Source organism: Stigmatopora argus, chromosome 5 (genome assembly GCF_051989625.1).
Source record: "Stigmatopora argus isolate UIUO_Sarg chromosome 5, RoL_Sarg_1.0, whole genome shotgun sequence".
NCBI classification, from domain to species: Eukaryota; Metazoa; Chordata; class Actinopteri; order Syngnathiformes; family Syngnathidae; genus Stigmatopora; species Stigmatopora argus.
Genome location: NC_135391.1, coordinates 15,232,352 through 15,254,143, shown reverse-complemented (window position 1 = coordinate 15,254,143; position 21,792 = coordinate 15,232,352). Strand labels below are relative to the sequence as shown.

Below are 21,792 nucleotides of genomic sequence, written 5' to 3'. Positions count from 1 at the left end.
TTTTCTGTGTCCCAATTGAACAATTGTCTAAATGATTCATCAAAAACGCCGGGTTCCCTCTCTTCGTTGTCAGAGTCACTCACATTGCCATGTGGCTCGACAGAAATGACTTTGGCAAAAGATCGAACAACAGTGCAAGCAGACACGTTAGTCCAAGCCCATATTTATTTATATATTTATTCATGTATTTATTTATTAACCTACTTATTACCTATCTATTTATGTCTAAAATGCCTTTCCTATTTCTGCATCCTCACCCTCTTGCTACTGTGACAACGAAATTTCCCGAATACGGGATGAATAAAGTTGTCCAATCCAATACACCAGGAACTAAGTCGTGCCTCTGGATGTCATTTTGGAGTGAGAATTACCCAGCAAACTGTCCGTTGATGTCTCGGCTTTGTTTGAATAAATTAAGAGCCTTTCTACACGATTCAATAATGGGCCAGTAAATTGTTCAACGACTTACTTATAATTTACGCAGCTGTGTCGACAATAGGCATAACCACGTCCACATTGTCCCGCCATATTGAATGTGGAAAAGATGGTGGCTTGCTTACCGTGGTCTTCAAGGTGTTTTGTCCTCCCAACTCAATGTCCATGTTTTGAGGATGACGTAGACTAGTCGTGATTTTTGTGGTCTTCATGCTATAAAACAGCAAGTGTCAGTACACAAATTCAGATGTATATACATGTGTGTGTATATGTGTGTGTATGTATATATATATATATATATATATATATATATATATATATATATATATATATATATATATATATATATATATGATCACAGAGGTATACTCTTAGGATCAAGATATAGGTACATACACTCACAAACCCATCTTTTTACATCTCAGCAGAGAAGTCCAACACCTGATGTACACTGCAGGTTATGATCTTCAGGCCTTGCCTACCAGAGCCTAAATTTCAAGGAAAAGTGTCTCATTAGTGGCAATCCTTGAAAGCAAAGGCCCTCCATTTGAAATTCAGTTACGCATTCTCTTTGAATGGAAGGACAGAGCAAAGAAAGGACCGAAGGCCTGGGTTGGAGAAGTACTCGGTACACCCAGTACACCCAGAGGGAGGCAGAACTTTGAGGGTGGGAAATCATAATTCCATACCATAATTACTTCATTGTGATTTGAGCAAAGTAGTGTCGGATCAAATAGACTGAAAGTGTCAAAAATAAGGAAAAGGTAGTGGTTTGGTCATAGAAAAGATTGTTTTAACCTACTTTGATTTGAGATTAAATTCATTTCAGTATGTTCTTAACAGCAGATAGTAGCTGGCACTTTGAGGTGGGTTGAGTGGCGCAAATTGCTTAGAATAATTGGAAGTAATTTTTGTTACACAAAAAAAGTGGCTTTCACCCGTTACCTTCATCAAGGGCGGATCTCATTTTGAGCCAAAGATATCCAATACAGAGACGGATTGATTGGCATGACCTTTTATGGACAATTTATAAATGGAATTTGTTTTAAAAGTCACACTTTCGTAGCCGCCAAGGGTGCCCTATTTTGGAAATGCAAAGGGCTCTCAGGTTCTCATTTTTGAGCCCCCCAAAAAATGCCCCAAATGAAGTCCTTTGAGGAAGATTGACTGAAACCAAATAAATGTTAAATTCCCTTACAACCATTTACTGCAACACAAGATTACTGTGCCATGGACCTTTGAACGGGCGAAATGGCAGTCAATCACGAAAGTGGACCCAAAGTCAAACATTAGCATTGCCTATCTTTTTGACAAAATGTAATAACACTGCGGAGCGCTGCAAAAAAGCTACTGGAATCAAATTTTCAGAGAGTGAGACCATTTGTGGGTCCTAACTGACAAAGCCTTAGACATGGATCATTGATTATAATTTTTTACTGGTTTTGTCGACCTTGAATTTATCTTTTATCGAGACCTGATAACCAATCTGGATTGGACTGTTTATGCTGATCATTGGTAGTGAGAGAAATTTTTAGAAACTTTCATACAAAGAGATGTTACAGATCATTTTTCAGGTTCAGTCCACTCTGTTTTACTCATCCCGCTAAACGCTTAAAAGTCTTTATAGATTGCTAGCAAGGTAATGTTTATGTTAGAAAGGTGAAAAGTGTACGCTGACTTGGTAAACTGGAATTCTCATTCAGTTCGACTCAGCCAACCAGTCATCGAGATGTTAGGTAGGTTTAACGCTTTGCTACATGTTACACTATGGTTGCTTTTATCTACGTATAAGCTTCTGATTTAGAAACCCCATCGGCTCCGGATTGCCTCCTGGAGCTCGGTCCGGCAGCTTCATGGTGTGCCAGGCACGTACAACATCCCATTCAGTATTGATGCTCATAACGCAACAGATCCCCGCAGCGGGAGGCAAGCTGACTTTTTTCTAACAAGGACCGGTCTCATAGAGAGAAAGGTCAAGGGTGTGAGGACCAGACAGCTATCACATCGCATACAGATGTAGAAAATGTTGTCATCTCTTCTACAGCAAGCGCTCAGCTAATAAGTAGGATTAGTTGACGGTAGCGAGAGCAGGCGGGGTGTCGCTACCCCTGCCGCGTCTCATAGATAATGACCGACACTCAGCAAAAGAGGTTGTAGTGCAATAAGGTGGGAATTGATCAACGATGACCTCTCAGCTGTTTCTAATCCTGACCTATTGATTCTGAGGGCCACTGATCTCCCCTTCTTCTGTGTTGTGTTCTAGGCACAGATATCAGAGGAAAGATCAGTAGAAAGTTTTTTGCCCTGTGAAATTTAAAAAAAAAAAATCATCATGACTGTCACTAATCAAAAACCTTCAATATCACACCACAATGTTGGATTTATATATATACAGACGCTCCCCTACTTACGAACGCAATTGGTTCCGAGCGATTGTTCATAAGTTGAATTTGTTTGTAAGTTGATTCAGTGCTATATTTTGTATTATAATTTATGTTTAAAGCCGATATAAGTATATTGAAGGTTTATATAAGTGCATTTGTATGTTTAAGGCTTGTATAAGTAACACGCATTGGTTTGTACTGAAAAAAAAAACATTTAATAAAATGGAGAGAATATGTACAGTACTGTAGAGAGAGAGAGAGAGATTTATGTATTAGAAACTGGCCAAAAGAAGCGACCTAATGACGATTGCACAGTTTTCTTCTTTTTTTCATCATAAATGATGCGGTAGCACTGTATGGCATCATTCAATTGATTTGCAAACTTTGTGCAACGTTCAATATTTGGGTCCTGCTGCTCGATCTTTCTGTTTATAAATGGTACTGACGGTCGAACGATTCAATGCCCGTGAAACGCTCACCACTCTCACGCGCATCAAGCTTCGTTATTATTGCCACTCGTTTCAAATGAAATGGCTTGCCTCTTCCTTGCAACTCCCTCAATAGAAGCCTTTAGCTTTTTACCAACCATATTCAATATTGGATGCATGAGATATTTAATGATACAAATGAAAAAGGTTCTTTGCACACTGGAGATACATTCACGCACTTTCGCATTGCAACGAAGAAGGTAGATGCTGGGTGAGCTGAGCTCTCACAGCGCCAGGCGTCGGTATTAGCGGCGGAAAGAAGTACTACTCCGAAAAAGGCGCGAAATACAAAATTGGACTTGCGAACATTTTTGGACTTAAATGCAATTTGCAGACATGTTCGTATGTACCGTTGTTCGTAAGTTGAATGTTCGTAAGTAGGGGAGCGTCTGTATATAGTAAGGCTTTTTTCTTTAAAAAATCGACATAGTATAGTAAGGCTAAGAAAGTCGGAGAATAAATCTGACTTCTGATTCTTCTCCTAGTTATTGCTGTGGTCCATTGGCAAAAATATTGGTTCAGAACTTGAGGTGGGAATCAGGAGTGAGTTCAATTCCACTCTTTGCAATTCACAAATTGTTTATTGAGGTAATCAAAAGGATAAATATAACTTCCAATCACTTCATTTCAGAAGTCACTGTGGTCCATTTGCAAAGACAAATGGTCAGAACTTCTGGTGGACTCAAGTTCAAATCAGGAGTGAGTTCAATTCCACTCTTTGCAATTCTCAAATTGTTTATTAAGGTAATGAAAAGGATAGATATAACTTCCAATCACATCATTTCAGAAGTCACTGTGGTCCTGTGGCAAAGACAATGGGTCAGAACTTCTGGTGGACTCAAGTTCAAATCAGGAGTGAGTTCAATTCCACTCTTTGCAATTCTCAAATTGTTTATTGAGGTAATGAAAAGGATAGCTATAACTTCCAATCACATCGTTTCAGAAGTCACTGTGGTCCAGTGGCAAAGACCATGGGTCAGAACTTCTGGTGGACTCAAGTTCAAATCAGGAGTGAGTTCAATTCCACTCTTTGCAATTCTCAAATTGTTTATTGAGGTAATGAAAAGGATAAATATAACTTCCAATCACTTCATTTCAGAAGTCACTGTGGTCCAGTTGCAAAGACAAACGGTCAGAACTTCTGGTGGACTCAAGTTCAAATCAGGAGTGAGTTCAATTCCACTCATTTGCAATTCTCAAATTGTTTATTGAGGTAATGAAAAGGATAGATATAACTTCCAATCACATCATTTCAGAAGTCACTGTGGTCCAGTGGCAAAGACAATGGGTTAAAACGTCAGGTGGACTCAAGTTCAAATCAGGAATGAGTTCAATTCCTCTCTTTGCAATTCTCAAATTGTTTATTTAGGTAATGAAAAGGATAAATATAACTTCCAATCATGTATAGGCGGGCCGCCTCGTGGTGTAGTGGGTCAGTCACCTGCCTGCGACATGGGTGTCGAGGGTTCACGTCCCGGTGTCGCCAGTCAACAACTGTATGGTGTCGGCAGTCAGCCGAAGGCTGACTGTCGAACACCACCAGGAACCCCCCCCTCCCAACTGTCTTCCGGTCAGCCGAAGGCTGACCGGAAATATTGTTTTGCTGAAAAAAATGACTAAGTCTTTATTTGAATGAAAAAAGGATTACCCATTTACTGAACTACTAGTGTAGTGATTAGTCAAACAAGAGCGGGATTCGAACCCCATTTTCCACATGGCAGTCAAATCCACTAACTTGAGGTCTGTCTGACCCATTGTCTTTGCCACTGGACCACAGTGACATCTGAAATGAGGTGATTGGAAGTTATATTTATCATTTTCATCACCTCAATAAACAATTTGAGATTTGCAAAGAGTGGACTTGAACTCACTCCAGATTTGAACTTGTATCCAACTTCAATTTCAACCCATTGTTCTTGCCACTGGACCACAGTGTCTTCTGAAATGATGTGATTGGAAGTTATATTTATCCTTTTCATTACCTCAATAAACAATTTGAGAATTGCAAAGAGTGGAATCAAATTCACTTCTGATTTGAACTTGAGTCCACCTGAAATTCTGACCCATTGTCTTTGCCACTGCACCACAGTAAAGTTGGAAGTTGTATTTATCCTTTTCATTACCTCAATAAACAATTTGAGAATTGCAACGAGTGGAATTGAACTCACTCCTGATTCCCGCCTCATGTCCTGACCCAATGATTTTGCCAGTGGACCACAGCAACAACTAGAAGGTGAAGAATCAGAAGTCAGATTTATTCTCCGACTATCTTAGCCTTACTTGCTATGTCATTTTTTAAAGAAAAAAAGCCTTACTATACTATGTCGTTTTTTAAGAAAAGAAGCCATGCTATACTATGTCGTTTTTTAAGAAAAGAAGCCTTACTATACAATATCGTTTTTTTAAGAAAAAAAGGCTTCCTCTACTATGTCGTTTTTCAAGAAAAAAAAGCCATGCTATACTATGTCGTTTTTTAGGAAAAAAAGCCTTACTATACTATGTCGTTTTTTAAAGGAAAAAAGCCATACTATACTATGTCGTTTTTTAGGGGGGAAAGCCATACTATACTATGTCGTTTTTTAGGGAAAAAGCCTTCCGCTACTATGTCGTTTTTCAAGAAAAAAAGCCATGCTATACTATGTCGTTTTTAGGGGGGGAAAGCCATACTATACTATGTCGTTTTTTAAGAAAAAAAGCCTTACTATACTATGTCGTTTTTTAAGAAAAAAAGCCATACTATACTATGTCGTTTTTTAAAGGAAAAAAGCCATACTATACTATGTCGTTTTTTAGGGGGAAAAGCCATACTATACTATGTCGTTTTTTAGGGAAAAAGCCTTCCTCTACTATGTCGTTTTTCAAGAAAAAAAGCCACCTCCAGAGAAAAAAAGGCTTCCTCTACTATGTCGTTTTTCAAGAAAAAAAAGCCATGCTATACTATGTCGTTTTTTAGGAAAAAAAGCCTTACTATACTATGTCGTTTTTTAAAGGAAAAAAGCCATACTATACTATGTCGTTTTTTAGGGGGGAAAGCCATACTATACTATGTCGTTTTTTAGGGAAAAAGCCTTCCGCTACTATGTCGTTTTTTTAGGGGAAAAAAGCCATGCTATACTATGTCGTTTTTTTAGGGGAAAAAAGCCATACTATACTATGTCGTTTTTTTAGGAAAAAAAGCCTTACTATACTATGTCGTTTTTTAAGAAAAAAAGCCTTACTATACATGGTCTTTTTTAAACAAAAAAGCCTTACTATACATGGTCATTTTTTAAGAAAAAAGCCTTACTATACATGGTCTTTTTTGTAAATAAAAAGCCTTACTATACTATGTCGTTTTTAAAGACAAAAAAGCCTTACTATACTGTGTCGTTTTTAAAGAAAATAAGCCTTACTATACTATGTCGTCTTTAAAGAAAAAAGCCTATACTATGTTGTTTTTTTAAGAAAAAAGCCTATACTATGTTGTTTTTTAAGAAAAAAGCCTTACAATACTATGTCATTTTTTAAGAAAAAAAGCCTTACTATACTATGTCGTCTTTTAAGAAAAACGCTTTACTGTACATGGTCGTTTTTTTTTAAATAAAAAAGCCTTACTATACATGGTCATTTTTTAATAAAAACCCTTAATATACATGGTCATTTTTAAAGAAAAAAGCCTGACTATATATACATAGTATTTATTTTTTAAACAAATAAAAGCTTTACTTTACATAGACCACTTTTTTTTAAAGAAAAAGCCTTACGATGTCCAGCCATTCAAGTCATTTTGCATGCCAGCTTTACGTTTGTACCAAATCTCGGGGTATTCTTTGCTCAGTTATGAAGCACGTCTAATAAGATGAATAAATATTTGACATTATCGTCGACAAGGAAAAAGAGTGTCGCCAAACTTTCGTCAAAACATATATATATATATATATATATATATATATATATATATATATATATATATATATATATATAACTGAGAAATAATATTTTTATAACTCTGCTTCTTTTGTCAAAAATGATGATTGCCTGTCATGAAGCTTGAATTTAGCACCAGAGGATCTTAGCTTTTTGTACAAGTAAGTGTCAATCATGATAAGGCCACACATTCACAAGATGAATGATTTCCTGCCAAGCGAGGCACCCTCACCTCCAGACACAGATAAAAATTTGTAAAAGTGTGCATACTTTACTATAATGGCTGTCAAAAGTCAATTTCTCCCTCCTTGAGCCATCTCTCATTGCTGCAAATTGAACCGGGCCCCACAGATACGAGGCCACAGAGAGAGAAAAAGTGTGTCAGCCCCACACCGGGTTCGTGCTGCCTGCTAACTAAACTGAGAACTTGTGCCCTACAGCAAACTGCAGGGGCTAAAACGCTTCTCGCCATCCATGCGGGCAGTTAAGCGACCTGAGGCATATGCTGGATTACATTCTGTTATTGCCTGAGGCAGTAACCACAAGACACCATTGCGCATACGGCACCAACATAAACACACACAACACATGAACCACCTTTCTAAATACCCTACAAATAGATAGTTGGTATTAATGCTGACTTTTTCTAAGCACGTTTGTCTCATCTCATTTTCTGAACCGCTTTATCCTCATCAGGGTTGCGGGGGGTGCTGGAGCCAATCCCAGCTGTCTCCGGGCCAGAGGTGGCAGACACCCAGAATCGGTGGCCAGCCAATTGCAGGGCACAAGGAGACAGACAACCATAACCATGCACACTCACACCCATACCTAGGGGCAATTTAGAGTGTCCAATCAGCCTACCATGCATGTTTTTTGGAATGTGGGAGGAAACCAGAGCACCCGGAGGAAACCCACGCAGGCCGGGGAGAACATGCAAATGTGAAATATGGAATGTATTTCTCTTGTATTCTTAGCTTTAGCAACTAGAATAGAATTTTACACAGACGCAGCCTTGTGAAATTTCAGGCCTGTGTGGGTTTTCTCCGGGCACGCCGGTTTCCTCCCACATTCCAAAAACATGCATGGAAGGCTGATTGGACACACAAAAATGCCCCTTCGTAGAGTGTGTGCGTGGTTGTCTGCGATCGGCTGGCCACCTGCCTCTGGCCCGAAGTCAGCTGGGATAGGCTCCAGCACCCCCCACGACCTTAATGAGGATAAAGCGATTCAGAAAATGAATGAATGAATGAACTTACACACATATTCTAGAGCAACTCAGTAGGCACACCTAAAAATATTCACCCTCCTGCTGTCGGAAGCACTAAATACAGTGTGCTTTTACACTTTTTTAAGTCTTCCAGTACAAATGAATATGGCACGGTGTGCTTTGGAAAAGGTTAAGGTTAGTTTATGCTTTACCCTCCACCTTATGATGCATTCTAGTGGCAACTCCAAGAGAGATATAAAAGAAAATGTCAAAAACGTTTCTCTTCCTCTTCCAACCTTGGAGCCCGTGAACACTCAGCGCTAGGAGTAGTAATTGTGGAATGAATGTAACCCCAAATCGGTTTAATGAGCACAATGATCCGTGGAGGGAGCACAGGTAAAGTGCTTTTAACGAGAGCGTCCTTATTTTACCAGCCGGAGCGCTCCTATTTCACATTCAGCTTCAAAGCGCTGCTTCAAATTGTGCCGACGAGACTTCATTTCCTCTTATCTGCTGGCGTGTAGGCCCTTCAGAGTCAGGACGCATAGAGTCAAAATGTGAGGGAATGGCCGCTACAGACGTAAAGAGAACGCAACGCCACGTTAAGAAAAGAAAAAAGGCAAGTCAGTTAAACACAAGGAGGGTTGTTTGCCATTACGGCTTGCTCTCGAGAGAGTTATAACCTCTTAATAAAAATATTTAATGGCAAGGGGGAAAAACACTATTTTTACTTAGAGATTGGACTGCTCAGTGGACATGGTCATTAAATGGGTCATTCATTTAAAATATCCCAAAATCGCAAAAACATGCAGTTTCTGGGTATATCAACTTGAAAAATACATTTCCTTTTCTTCATTCCTTCCTCTCTGCCCCCCAATTATTTTCAATCTCTTACTTTCTCATAATGAACAAAATAATAAAACATACTAGCTTTCATCTAAGAAAAACGCTAACATGACCACAGATTTGCAACCCTGTTATTGTAATTACACCCATTATTTTGGATATTACATTAATCATATAATTAAATTTTACCATCAAGAAAACGTAAGATCAGCCAAGGAAATCTTTGATTGTTTACGACCGATTATTGATGATTATGTAGCAGAAATCTGAAAAATGGGTGGCCTGGTGGAAAGTGGTTAATGCATCGGCCTCATAGTTCTAAGATTAAGGGTTCAATCCCAAGTGGGTTCCGACGTTCCATTGTGGAGTTTTGCATGTTGTCCCTGGGCTTGCATGGGTTTCCTCCCACATCTAAAAAAAACACATGCTTGGCTGTTTGGACACTCTAAATTGCCCTTAAGTATGAATGTGAGCGTGAATTGTTGTCCGCCTCCTTGTGCCCTGCGATTGGTTGGCCAACAGTACAGGGTGTCCCCCGCCTGGTGCTCAAAGCTAGCTGGGTTAGGCTCCAGCAACCTCTGCAACCCTTGCAATAAGTGGCATGAAAAACAAATGAAAATGCAGAGAAGTGAAGGGAAATTTTTCAAAGAATGTTTTAGAAGAAAATGGCTTTTAGTTCTATAAAGCCCAAAGGCACATGTGGGACCCCAACTATTTACTATACTATACCATCCGAACCACTTCATAATATGGGATTTAATCAGCGGTCGAGAGAGAGCACCACTGTCAAAAACAGCCATTTTGGTACGAAAGTCAAGTGATGCACAGCATGAGAGTGTATACAAATCATGCAGCAGACATAAAAATGCAGATTCGGTGAGTAACATCCTTGCCAAAATCTCCTGGTGTTCCATTACCCCGTGATGGAAATTCTGCAGGGTAACTAAAGCCAACTTGAATTCTACCCTGCACACAAAAAAAGCACTTTGGACGGAAAAAAGTAGCGCCGGAAACCTTTGAGGTTGGATTAAATGAATGAAAAACGAGAAAATGTCACCAATTCTATCTGGGAAGATTTTAGATAGAGTCTGACAATGAAACTACATCAAAGCGCCACGCGGACTGCACAGTCTTCAAAAGGCAGCGTGAGCACCATATTCGGGGTTATTAAATAGATGAATATTGACAGGCTCTTCCTGTTTGAGCTGGAACGACACCGCAGCTATCACCACACATCCGACAGGACCAGAGAGATGATGGCGAGCGCATTTCACCTCAGGCATTGACAGCGGCTTTAATTGACAGTCCTAAAAAACACCAACCCCCCCCTTCCAAAACCACCCACGTACCTTGAAAACTTTGCTCATTGGTCTGAGTTGTCCCTGAGCCAATCAAGAGGGGTTTTGTTTGCTGAACTGCTGAGTCCTTCAGCAGTTTGGCTGCTGTCAGCTCAACAAACAATAGTTTAAAAATGTAACTGCTGGGCAAACACACACTGAGCGGGAAATGAAGGGGGGGGCACCTTAGATTGGTGCATGGATTTATCCCATCATCAATGGAGAGAGATGCAAAAGAATCTTCACCTTTTTATCCATGTTCAGATGGTAGCTCTGTTAGCATGAAAAGAGAATGGAAATGTACGCATTTAGTAGGATTGGATATTATTTAAAAAATGAACGTTGATTTAACCTTTTCATTGGGTACTCACTGACCTCTTTGGCTGCCATTGCCAGAACTGAACAGGGCCGTTTCCATTACCCCAGGCGTCTCAGTTATTGAATTTTCACTTCCCTAATCAAGCATTTTAATCAGTTGACAGCATAATTATTTAGTGTACTCATGGTAGACATCTGGTAAGTTAGCGCTATTATACCAATGGACTATTTGTGGCCCATCTCTTTCAGGTGTCGGCCAGGTAAAAGAAATTTGGCATAAACTAGTTTGGCTTCTGGGTTAAATCTGTATTTTGGACCCAATTGGTTTGTGAGCCACATAAGAGCAAACTTTTATCAGAACTCTATGATGCCTAGTTAAAGGCAATACGAAATCCTTTGTGGTTGGCACAGCTGTGGTAGAGGCCTATTTTTTACTCATTTATATTTTGTATTATTACTATATGTCAAACAAGTTACCAGTAGGTGCTGTCGTAAATTCTCAGAAAACCAACAAGACCAAGCATTCCTTTGCGACTGAACTGTCTAACTTATAACTATGCCTTTTCTTGCTACTGTCACAATGAAATTTCCCAAATACGGGATGAATAAAGTTATCCAATCCAATATACACAGTCTTAGGCCTGTGGAATTTGGCAATTGGTTGAAAGAGGTGTATAAAAAAAATAGCAGTCTCCTGTTGACTTTACAATCTCCAAACTATTTTGTATAAACTTTTTTTGTTTCTAGGATTCACTCAACTAATATTTTGATGTATGACCAGTTTTTATAACTTGGCATGGAGTCACCCAACTTGTATCAACGTTTACTGTTTATTCCACTACAAGATTGTGTAATGACAGTCCACAATACATTTACATTTCCTGTTTTGCTGGAGATTTCTTTCATGTCACCCCAAGAATTCTCAATTGGATTAATGGCTAGGGATTGGGCGGGCCACTCCATGATGTTAACTTTGTTGGTAAATAACCAAAACTGCATGTTTACTAGTGTTTAGAGTCATCCTCTTCAGCATAAGGCAACCTCTTCAAGTATTTTGACATATGCAAACCGATCCATGATCCTGAGTTTGGGATGATGCTTACACCACCATCCTTCATGCTTTTCACTGCATGCTGTGGCTTGAATTCAGAGTTTGAAGGTCATTTCACAAACTGTTGTGGGCCTTGAACTCAAAAAGGAACATTTTTATTCTTATCAGTCCACAAAATGCTGCTCCATTTCTCCTTAGGGCCAGTAAATGTGTTGTTTGGCAAATTGTAGCGTCTTCTGCATGTGCCTTTTTTCACGGAGGGACTTTGCAGGGGATTCTTGCAAATAGATTAGCTTCACACAGATGCCTTCTCATTGTCACACTACTTATAGGAAACTCCAGACTCTCTTTGATCATCCTGGAGCTGATCTTTGGCTGAGGCTGAGTCTCTGGTTTTGCGCTGCATTTCATGGCATTAGAGATTATTTTATCTGAAAAACAGGGGCTACCTGATTCACACCTGTTTTTCATAAAATTGATGAACTACCCCATTGAATCCCACACTGCTGCTTTATTGAACCCACCTCTTTCAACAAATTGCCCAATTACGCTGTGTTATGAGTGTGTATGTAATAAATCCTGGGTACTAATGGTTTTCTGAAAATCTACCGCACCTACTGGTAACTTGTTTGAAATGTAGAATTGTAAGAAATCTTAGAGATGTAAAATGTTCACAAAATGTGTATTAATCTGGTTAGTTATTTTGGTTAGATTGGACCGCAATTATTTTGAACACAAATGTACATATACATGGGCAAGATGTGGGCCGTCAATCACTTGGGGACGGACCTATGGTGGACGATACCTTTGCTGTTGATATGGGCCAGATCGAAGCCAAAGGAAATTTGCTATTGGGGAAATACAGCGGCTGAATGATTTGTCATATATTATTGGTCATTTTTGGGAGGTGATAAAGAATACATGCTTCTACTGTGACATACATGTACAAAAACCTGTTGCAAAAACCATTAACCATTTAACTTCTCCAAGCCAGCCATTTGTCTTAACATTGAAAATGTTTTGAATTGTACGTTAAATGGTTGTTTTTATTTATCTCAATAAAAACCCGCCCATGGATACACAAACTATCGGTGTTTTCTGTATGATCACTTTCATTATTCAGTGAGAGAATCACGCAATGAACATATGTTGGTGGTAACATGAAATTTCCTACATGCATAATTCAGTCAGGTAGTGAAGATGAATGGGTAATAGGTGACTTTGCAACAATGTAGCAATGAGTTGGCGCCATGTAGGTATGGCATTTCACCCACCTACTACTGGTACACGGTCGATTGGCCGCCGGTCTTTTGGTCGCCGATCTTTTGGACGCCCGGTCTTTTGGTCGCCCGGAAGGTAAGTGATAAATACCATTTAAATCATTGCTCAAATTCCCTAAATACAGACTGTGAATTACTATTTAGTCATACTTAATGCCCTAGTAATTATTAGGCTAAAGAAAAGCTCAAAATTTCCTGGACTTTTATTGTTTTTTGTTGGAGAACTTGTTAAGACCCTGACTGACGTAGCTTCTTAAAGGGACAACACATGTACATAAAAACTCTTATACACACACGTCGGCTCAGTGAAACTGCTCATGGCCATTGTTGGCTTTTATTGATGCGTAGACCGTGTTGTTTTACCTTGTTTTGGCGCCGGTCTTTTGGTCGTTGGTCTTTTGGTCGCCGGTCTTTTGATCACCCGTTGTCGCGGTCGGGGCGACCAAAAGACGGCGACCAAAAGACCGGCGACTAATCGACCGCACACGCCTACTACTATCTCGTTGGCAGTCAAATAGTTAAAATACCACCAAGTAGAAGCAATTCTTTACTCAATAAAAGCAATTTTGCAATCAAAGCAGATTTATGTTACTGTAAATACATTGTGAGCATCTATGTTTATTTTATGCAATAAAACAATAAAATTCAACTAAAGAGATGAATACTTTTTATCATAATAATTCAGTATCTCCCATTGCCAGCTGCCTTGTGTCAGAACCTGTGAACACCCACTCGTCTCACTTTTGCAAAGCTGCGTGTAACATTACTGAACACAAGCAGACTACTATTAAAAAAGAATGGCCTCATTAGAAGTTGGAATATGGACCCAACATTTTTTTCCTTTTGCATGGAAATGTTGAAAAGCTGGATAATGGGAGGATAAAATGTTTTATTTATTCATTTTGCTGACGTCCATTTAATATTCAAAAGCTCAGTGTTTCAGCATGCTGTGACACCCTCGGACTACACTTGGTAAAATGTTAATGCATGTCTACTTAGGGAAAGAAAAATGAAATATGTGTTCGGAGACAATGCTGTCTTATAAATAAGTATGGCGAGAAAATTGAACAATACACGCAGGTATCATTTGCTTAATGTGTAAATTACATACTAAAGCACCATTGATCAAACTTAATTTGTGAACAAAGCATTATGGATTCTGTTTTATAATGACACTGCAAAAAAATTGTGTGGTGTGTGTGTGTGCGTGTAAAAATGTGCTGTTTCACAGTTAATGTTTGACCGACACATTACACAGGATTGATTGTAATGTTAAAGGTAAAACTGGAATCGACAAAGAACTAGATCATTGGGCTTTCCATAAATCGCTGAATAGACAGAAAATTTTGATCGATGCACCCTTTAAAACAATCTGGTTCGTCTATCAACATCAATAGCAGTAAAATCATATCAAGTTAGTTGAGTCATTTGTATTTAAGACATCATGGTATAATCAGAATTTTATAGCACCCCCTTGCTAATTGTTCAAATTTGTCTCATGAATAAATTAAACTCTTGATATCCTTGTTCTTCACCATTGCCATGGTATTATTTTACTTCCTCGGCAGTAATGACAATTACTGATTCATGAATTCCAAACACGCACACACACACGTGCAAACAAAGCCCTTTGTACCATCTTCCACACCATCTCTTCTCCAGGGGCCAATATAGGGCTCCAAAGCCCTTAAGAGGGGCAGCAAGCCGGAAAATGACCCCATGCTGTCTGCGGTGGCCTCAACCCCGCCTGGTTACGCCCGTTTCCCAGGGACCCGCTGAGGGTCCGATGCCCCGAGGCCTCCCTCTCACGCCACACTACCTCCCAGGGCCAAACGTTAAAGGGGGCTCCCGGCAGCAGACAATAGGTGCCTAGAAACGTGGGAAAGAAATGTCACAAGGCTCTCTGACAAGCTAGTTTCGACCCGCTAACCCCCAGGCCTGGTCCCACTGGGCGTCTTTATGTAAACACTAAACAAAGGCAAACCGCGCCTTAATCAGATTCATAACCCATGTGAAGAGATGGTGATGAAGGGAACACTAGCTAAGATGAAAACTAGCCTTATCATATGATTGGAAAAAAATCCACATGAAATGCTTGAATTATTAAAAATGTACGAGTTTAACATAACACTGGATAACTACATAAACAGGCCTGGTCAATTAACCTTTGACCCCGTCTTGTCCACTATCCACGCCAATAGGAGCGTGGCCAGTCTCCATATGGCTCGTAGGGATCAAATGGGGATACTCGACGGCATCCGAAGGGTCAAGGGGCGCCACACGCGATTGACGCAGTCAACCTTCTTACTGATGGTCAAGGTCCATTTTGTTATGCAGTAAGGGGTTAATGCCGTAATGATTAGCATGACTCAAATGACCACCATTGCTTGGTCAATGTTTGGCTTGGACACGTTTTCATTTTGTTCTCACCAGTACTTATCAATTACGCTACAAAATGTAGAAGTGAACAGTTTACGACGTAAATGTTGCAAACCTGTAATTTTCAGAGAATTGTTATATTTCTCCTTGCTGTGTCCCTGACATTCAAAAGTATGAGAAAATAAAATTGTGGGAGAGCGTCATTATTTTATGACGTTAAAGTGGGTGTATTAAGGGAAGCATACCGCAATAAATAATACGTTTCTTCTTGTTATATTGTCATTTGAATGAAAACATACTTAAATGACCTCCTAAAAGATGGTTGTTTGAAGAATTGAAGGATAACACTTAAACAAAAACATAAAAGACAGCCAAAAAACAACAGACAGCTAAAAAACAACAGCCAATTTTACTGTGCACATTACACACTAACATAGGTTCATGTCATAAGGGTATTAAATATGTAACAACGAAGGATGGCTCATCTGGGATAGTTGCATTTGGCTGGCTAAAATGATAGTGGCATTGATGATGTTGTCGTCACTTCCTGAAAATGCTAGCCTTTATCATGTTTTTCTCCACTATTACACATTGGAAAAAAAATCAATTATTTAACATGATTCTGTCCACTGGAATAAATTAGTATTATAAACAACCTCTCAGCCCTTTAATCTGTGTAAGAACACAAATCCTCGTATCAAATGTAACTTTCCTTTTTTTTAATATGTAGGCAAATACTGATTCTGATTTTTTCTTGTAGTACTCATATATATTTTTTCTTTTCATTCAAAAATCCATATTCTTTCATTCATATTTATGAAAATACAAAAGCATGTGCCTGCTCCCTTTCCGCACGGAATGACAGCGATGGGCAGCGAGGCAGCTGGTCATCCTATTTAACAAACAATGGACTTAATCGGTTTTCTCCAGGCCCTTGACAAGGTTCCATTGATGACCTCATTGCTACACGAGCAACATGTGTGGGTCAAACTACTGTGGTCATTGCAGGTCAGAGTTCGCGAACCCAGCACCACGACCTCATTCCCAGAAGGATGCTACTGATGGACTCCTGTGTCGCCTAGTACACATCATTAACCTTTACATCGTGTTCGGGTCAAATTTGACCTGTTTTGAGATTTGACAGCAGTAAAACAATGCCCCGTGATTGGCTGGCAACCAATTTAGGATTTTTTCCCCCCAACAACTCCCCACAGTTAGCTGGTAAGGCTCCCAAGAGGAAAAGCGACATGGAAGAAGAATAAATAAATGCATAAAATACTGCCATTTCTCCTGCCTAAAATGTGATTAATATTTCTACAGTGACACAAGATACACAAAGAAAACCTTTTCAATGTGATTTTCCTCTACAGCTTCGACAAAGTTTTCTGTCCGTGTTAAAGGTCCATTGTTGAATCATCAAGAAGTAAAAATTTAATTTCTTTTCCTAGTAAAAGTTTTTGGTAATAAATTAATATGTGATAAATTATTCAGTTAACTCATTGGTTTCCATTAATGCCTCTAGATGTCTAATTCTTTCAAATTGAGGCATTGGCAGCAAATGAATGATAATGAATCTTCTAGTTATAATTCTCATTTAATTTCAATGATTTAAAAGAAATCCACATAATTGGATCCTTGTCAATCTAAAAAAAGTGTTAATATTGTCAAAACAATGATCATTTGTTTAATATATTTTTTGTTTTGTGGTAACGTTTTGTTTATTTATATATGTATTTATTCATTTTAAAAACGATTGTGAAAATTCAAACTAGAGGGTGAGTCAGAGAGATAGTTCAGAGTTTAGACCCTTGCCTAAGCAACCAAATTCAAAGCCTTGGCATATTTGAGAGAGTCGGCACCCTACCTTTTGGCCCTCATGACCCAAAATGTCTTTATGTCATTTACTGTCGAAATTTGCATTTAATAGGCTAAACCATTATCATGTTATTGCAAAATTCATTTCGGACCCTGATGATAATTTGACCTGTTTCATAATACAAACATATCATGAAGTTTGGGTTTCTTTTTTTGTCATTGTGTTTTCTTATACAAACAGGTTCAAATGGATTGAGCATCTATTGCAATCAATGGCACCCAATGAGTTAATGACTGTGGATGAGCAGCTCTATTTTAAAGTTGAAAAAAATCACAAAAATCTCACACATTTTTCATGGGCTCCAATAATGACTCAAAAATAATAAGCCAACATTAACCACATGCCATAAATTAGCCTTACGTTAGTAGTTGTACCAAGCTTGTGTTTACCTTAAGATGTGACAAAACCTAAATCATAGATTACGATACAGTGGCTAGGAGGGCAGATATGCACTAGGTACAAAGAGACATTCATGCATAAAATCATCATCATCCATATTTTGGCGAGAGGAAAATAAGTATTACTTTCGAAAAGATCTTGGGTGGTAGAGTTTTGAGTAGAGCAGTTTTCATCATTGATGTGGAGGTTAATTATCCTACTCGGAAATAAAAGGCCAAAAGGTGAAGTATTTCCTGACCATTAGTTATTCTAATGTGTTGGGTGTTCCACATGAGCATCCACAAGGCACTTTGAAAAGGAAATAGCACCAAATCAGTCAGTCATTAAGCCAACATCATCATAACCAAAGCCCCTTATATTACAGACGGGCCCTCCTCACCTCATCATCGTTATCGTCCTGACCGCAGACAAACCCCAAACCTAGCTGAGTGTCCTGTTTATGTGAGTTTAGATGAGATGGCGCATTGTCCCAAATCTCCTTGTAACCCCACACCAATAAATCTGCCCGCGTGGCCTGTGAGCATTTATGAGCACTTTACATGAAGATCACTCTCACAAACAACGCCCTTCAAGATGGTAATGAAAGGGCGAGCGCCAATAGTGGAGATCAATGTCAGGTTTGGAGATTGTTGACAGGGTGAACAGATGAATTAAAAGAGGAAACCCCAAAAATGAGAGCATAAAATTAAAACAAATTTAGATGGCACACATTATAAAAGATACATTATAATGCTAAAGTTTGGACATTGTTCTTTGTTACTTTCTGGCAAGACATAATGGAAAAATATCCTGCATGAGCAAGGGATGTTGTTTTTATATGACATGGTCTTTGATTCTTAACCCATTCAGTTGGCAGGAAATGAATGCTCATTGGCTGAAACTCTTCCAGTTCAAATGGATTGGACGTCTACTAGAAAAAAAATGTAATCGTTTCAATTAGTGACAGAATGGAGATTGGGTACCAAATGACTGGACATTTATCATTATTGATGGCAAAACAATAAATGAATATAGGAATAGGTTTGTACATATGTCGTACATAAAATGGTATAGAGTATTTTTATTTGACAGAATTGGACAAATAAATTCAAAATATTTTATCTCTTTCACAGCGTTTTTGGACTTCGTGCTGTGACTATGTGTCTATTTTCAGGCAGGTACCAGCTCAGATCAACCACCCGGCCGCAGATTAAATCACATCTCCACTTTCATCTTCAGCCAACAGTCCAGCCGAGCATACCCCTACGCCTCCTCTTATCCCTCCCCGCGCTGGGGGCCTGAGGGTGGCACGCAGGGACAAACCTGGTCCCTGGAATAAGGGGAAGAAGAAAACAGGAGGGCAAGGACGATTGAAGGGGTGGGGAGGGCGTCGAAGAAAGGAGTCGAGGTGAAAAGAAGAAATGCACATTGTACTTTTCAAATGGATGGGAAATGATTCGCTGGGATTTGCTGACAATTATACGGTGGGGTTTAATCAATTCGGAGCATTCACAGCGTGGAGAGGGCTGATCCCCGAGTACAAAGGCGCAGACCGTGGGAGGGCGGTACCTGAGAAAGCGGCGGCCTGGTGTAAGTAACATGAGGCAACACTCCCCTCCCCGCACATTGCACTGCAGCATATGGCCCCTTTCTGAACTTATTATCTGGCGGATTAAGGCCAATTGCAGAGACCCAAGGGCCTGTGGCTACCTCTCCCTCGCCCCTCGACACCCCCCAGGAATGAGACTGACTGACAAGGGGCATTGTGTCGGGCACCGAGACTGCCACACCCCACACTTACCCTGTCATGCCGAATAGCGTGATGAGGTTATTTGCTAGCCAGAACAGGATCTGACCGTTAGCTTTGAAGCTACACAGCCTTCTGTAAATGTGCTTTGAAAGAGTGCTTTCTTCATGTTTCATGAAATCATTTCACTCGTTTCTCCCGGGCCTCCTTGATGACGGGCCTAATACCCTCAAATTAGCAAGAAGCATTTGGCTACGGAGTGGATTAAAAGTACCTGAATGTGAACACACAGATTAGACGGGTAGATATGAGTACTAATTAGCATATCATTGCAACTCGACATGCGGGATCCACGTGAGTGCAGACACGCTGAGAGAAAAGACTCCATTGGCCACAGGTTGATTATGGCTCCATTATGCACGCGGTACTTAGTGAAAGGCTGAGAGTACGAATTAAGATCTTGATGACCACTGTGAGGGGACCTCAGCTCCAATATATTGACGTTAGAAGAGGACAGGCTGAGGGGTCCATGGGAGGTTGAGACAGTGGGAGGCCGTAAAGAAGTAGAGCTTTGACAAGGGAAGCGCCCCTCTCTAAGCCCTCATTTGATCTGCCAATGGGCAGGTGATCCTGCACTTCCTTTTGTATCCCACCACAGGGATGCGTCCACCCCGCGTGACCTGTCCTACCTGGTGCCCTTCGGGGCACCTCATTTAAAACGAAGCTAATTCAGGCTTTGCCGTTCTTCTGTCTCAGAGGTCCACCTGAACATAGGCTGACAGGGTCAACTCCACATTGAATCAGCAGGGAGACCTGACGCCTGCTTTGCTAATCCCCTCACCTGCTGGGAGGTGTCACAGGGCCAAAGTTCAGAGATGGTGCAGTGAAGCCATCTTCCAGGTTCTTTTAGACAGGATTAGAGGGCCCAGTAGGGGTTTGTCAACAGAAGCAAGCTCTCACTTGGGTCATCGTGTGGCCATATGTGGGTAGAAGAGACCAAGGTCCAATTGTGATATTTTTCCATCCACAGACCGTCAGCATTAAGAGCTACTGAAAGGTCAGAGTGGTACATTTAACTTGGCTTGATTTCCTGCCAAGCAGGACTTTTGACAATGCAAGCATTTAGATCATTATTTTTCCATCTACGTACTGCATAATTTCTTCAAGCCTTTGCTGACCAAGCTAATTTTAAAAACTGGCAAAGGCCATAAAGATGAGGGTGATTGCATTTTCCTGCACAAACTGAAATAAACAAAACAAAAGCTCTTCCGGGAATCTCATCTCTCTTTTTGGCCAAATTCCCAAGAACAACCACACACTTTGAGCCAATCAACACTTTGTTCTTGCACCCTTTTTGACCTCCCCCAATCCTTGTTAAGAGTGCATCTGATGATCTTTATCTAACCGAGATTGCCTCCAAATCAAAGTAGTCACAGTATGGGCCAAAAATATGCTAACAATGACATCTATATGTTCATTTATTCATTCATTTTCTGTCACGCTTATCCTCACAAGGGTTGCGGGGGGTGCTGGAGCCTATCCCAGCAACTCGATCTCAGAACTGTGAGGCCGACACACTAACCACTCTTCCACCGGGCCACGACCTCTGTATGTATCTTTCAAAAACATTTCAAATGCTAAACTTCGTCTTGATTCTCCTGTGTAAAATATGCGATTGGCTGGCAGCTATAGTGTCTATAGTGCCTCAAAGTCAGATGGTACAGGCACTCTGTTCATAGCCCTGATGAGGTTAAGCACAAGAACATTTAATGACAGCAGCCAGACCTGCGCATGTGTTAAGAAAACAGATTAGCAGCCTGCTCAACCTTAAGCTTCATTTGCCTGCATTTGCTTCCATTATAAATCGAATGAGCGGATTTCCCTGGCAAAGATCTGTTACACGCCGCAGCACTCTATCTCAGCCCACTCAAATCACGTTAGTGCGTCAAATTAGTTTAGCCAGCGCCTTTTTAAACATCAAACACACTTTTAATTTCTTATAGTTGTCAGAGCTGCTGAGCCACATCGTGCAGGGTCAGGTGTGTGTATGCAGGTGTGAAATTTTAACAGTCGCCGACAACGTGGCAGTCCTTCACGCTGATGTGTGTGTTTAATGGCGCACGCAACCCGTCGTCGTTTCGGTGACCTGTGGCTGTCACA

At 40.1% G+C, this 21,792-nt stretch overlaps 1 long non-coding RNA gene across 2 annotated transcripts in view; it reads right to left on the bottom strand.

Moving 5' to 3' along the window:
• LOC144074086 (uncharacterized) overlaps positions 1 to 21,792 on the bottom strand; it is a 49,317-nt gene that overhangs the window by 15,425 nt on the left and 12,100 nt on the right. For both annotated transcript variants that reach the window (XR_013300236.1, XR_013300235.1), the window contains exons 4-5: positions 832 to 923; positions 561 to 648 (exon numbers count right to left, since the gene is read on the bottom strand). This is a non-coding gene — a long non-coding RNA (uncharacterized LOC144074086). The remainder of the gene's footprint in view (positions 1 to 560; positions 649 to 831; positions 924 to 21,792) is intronic.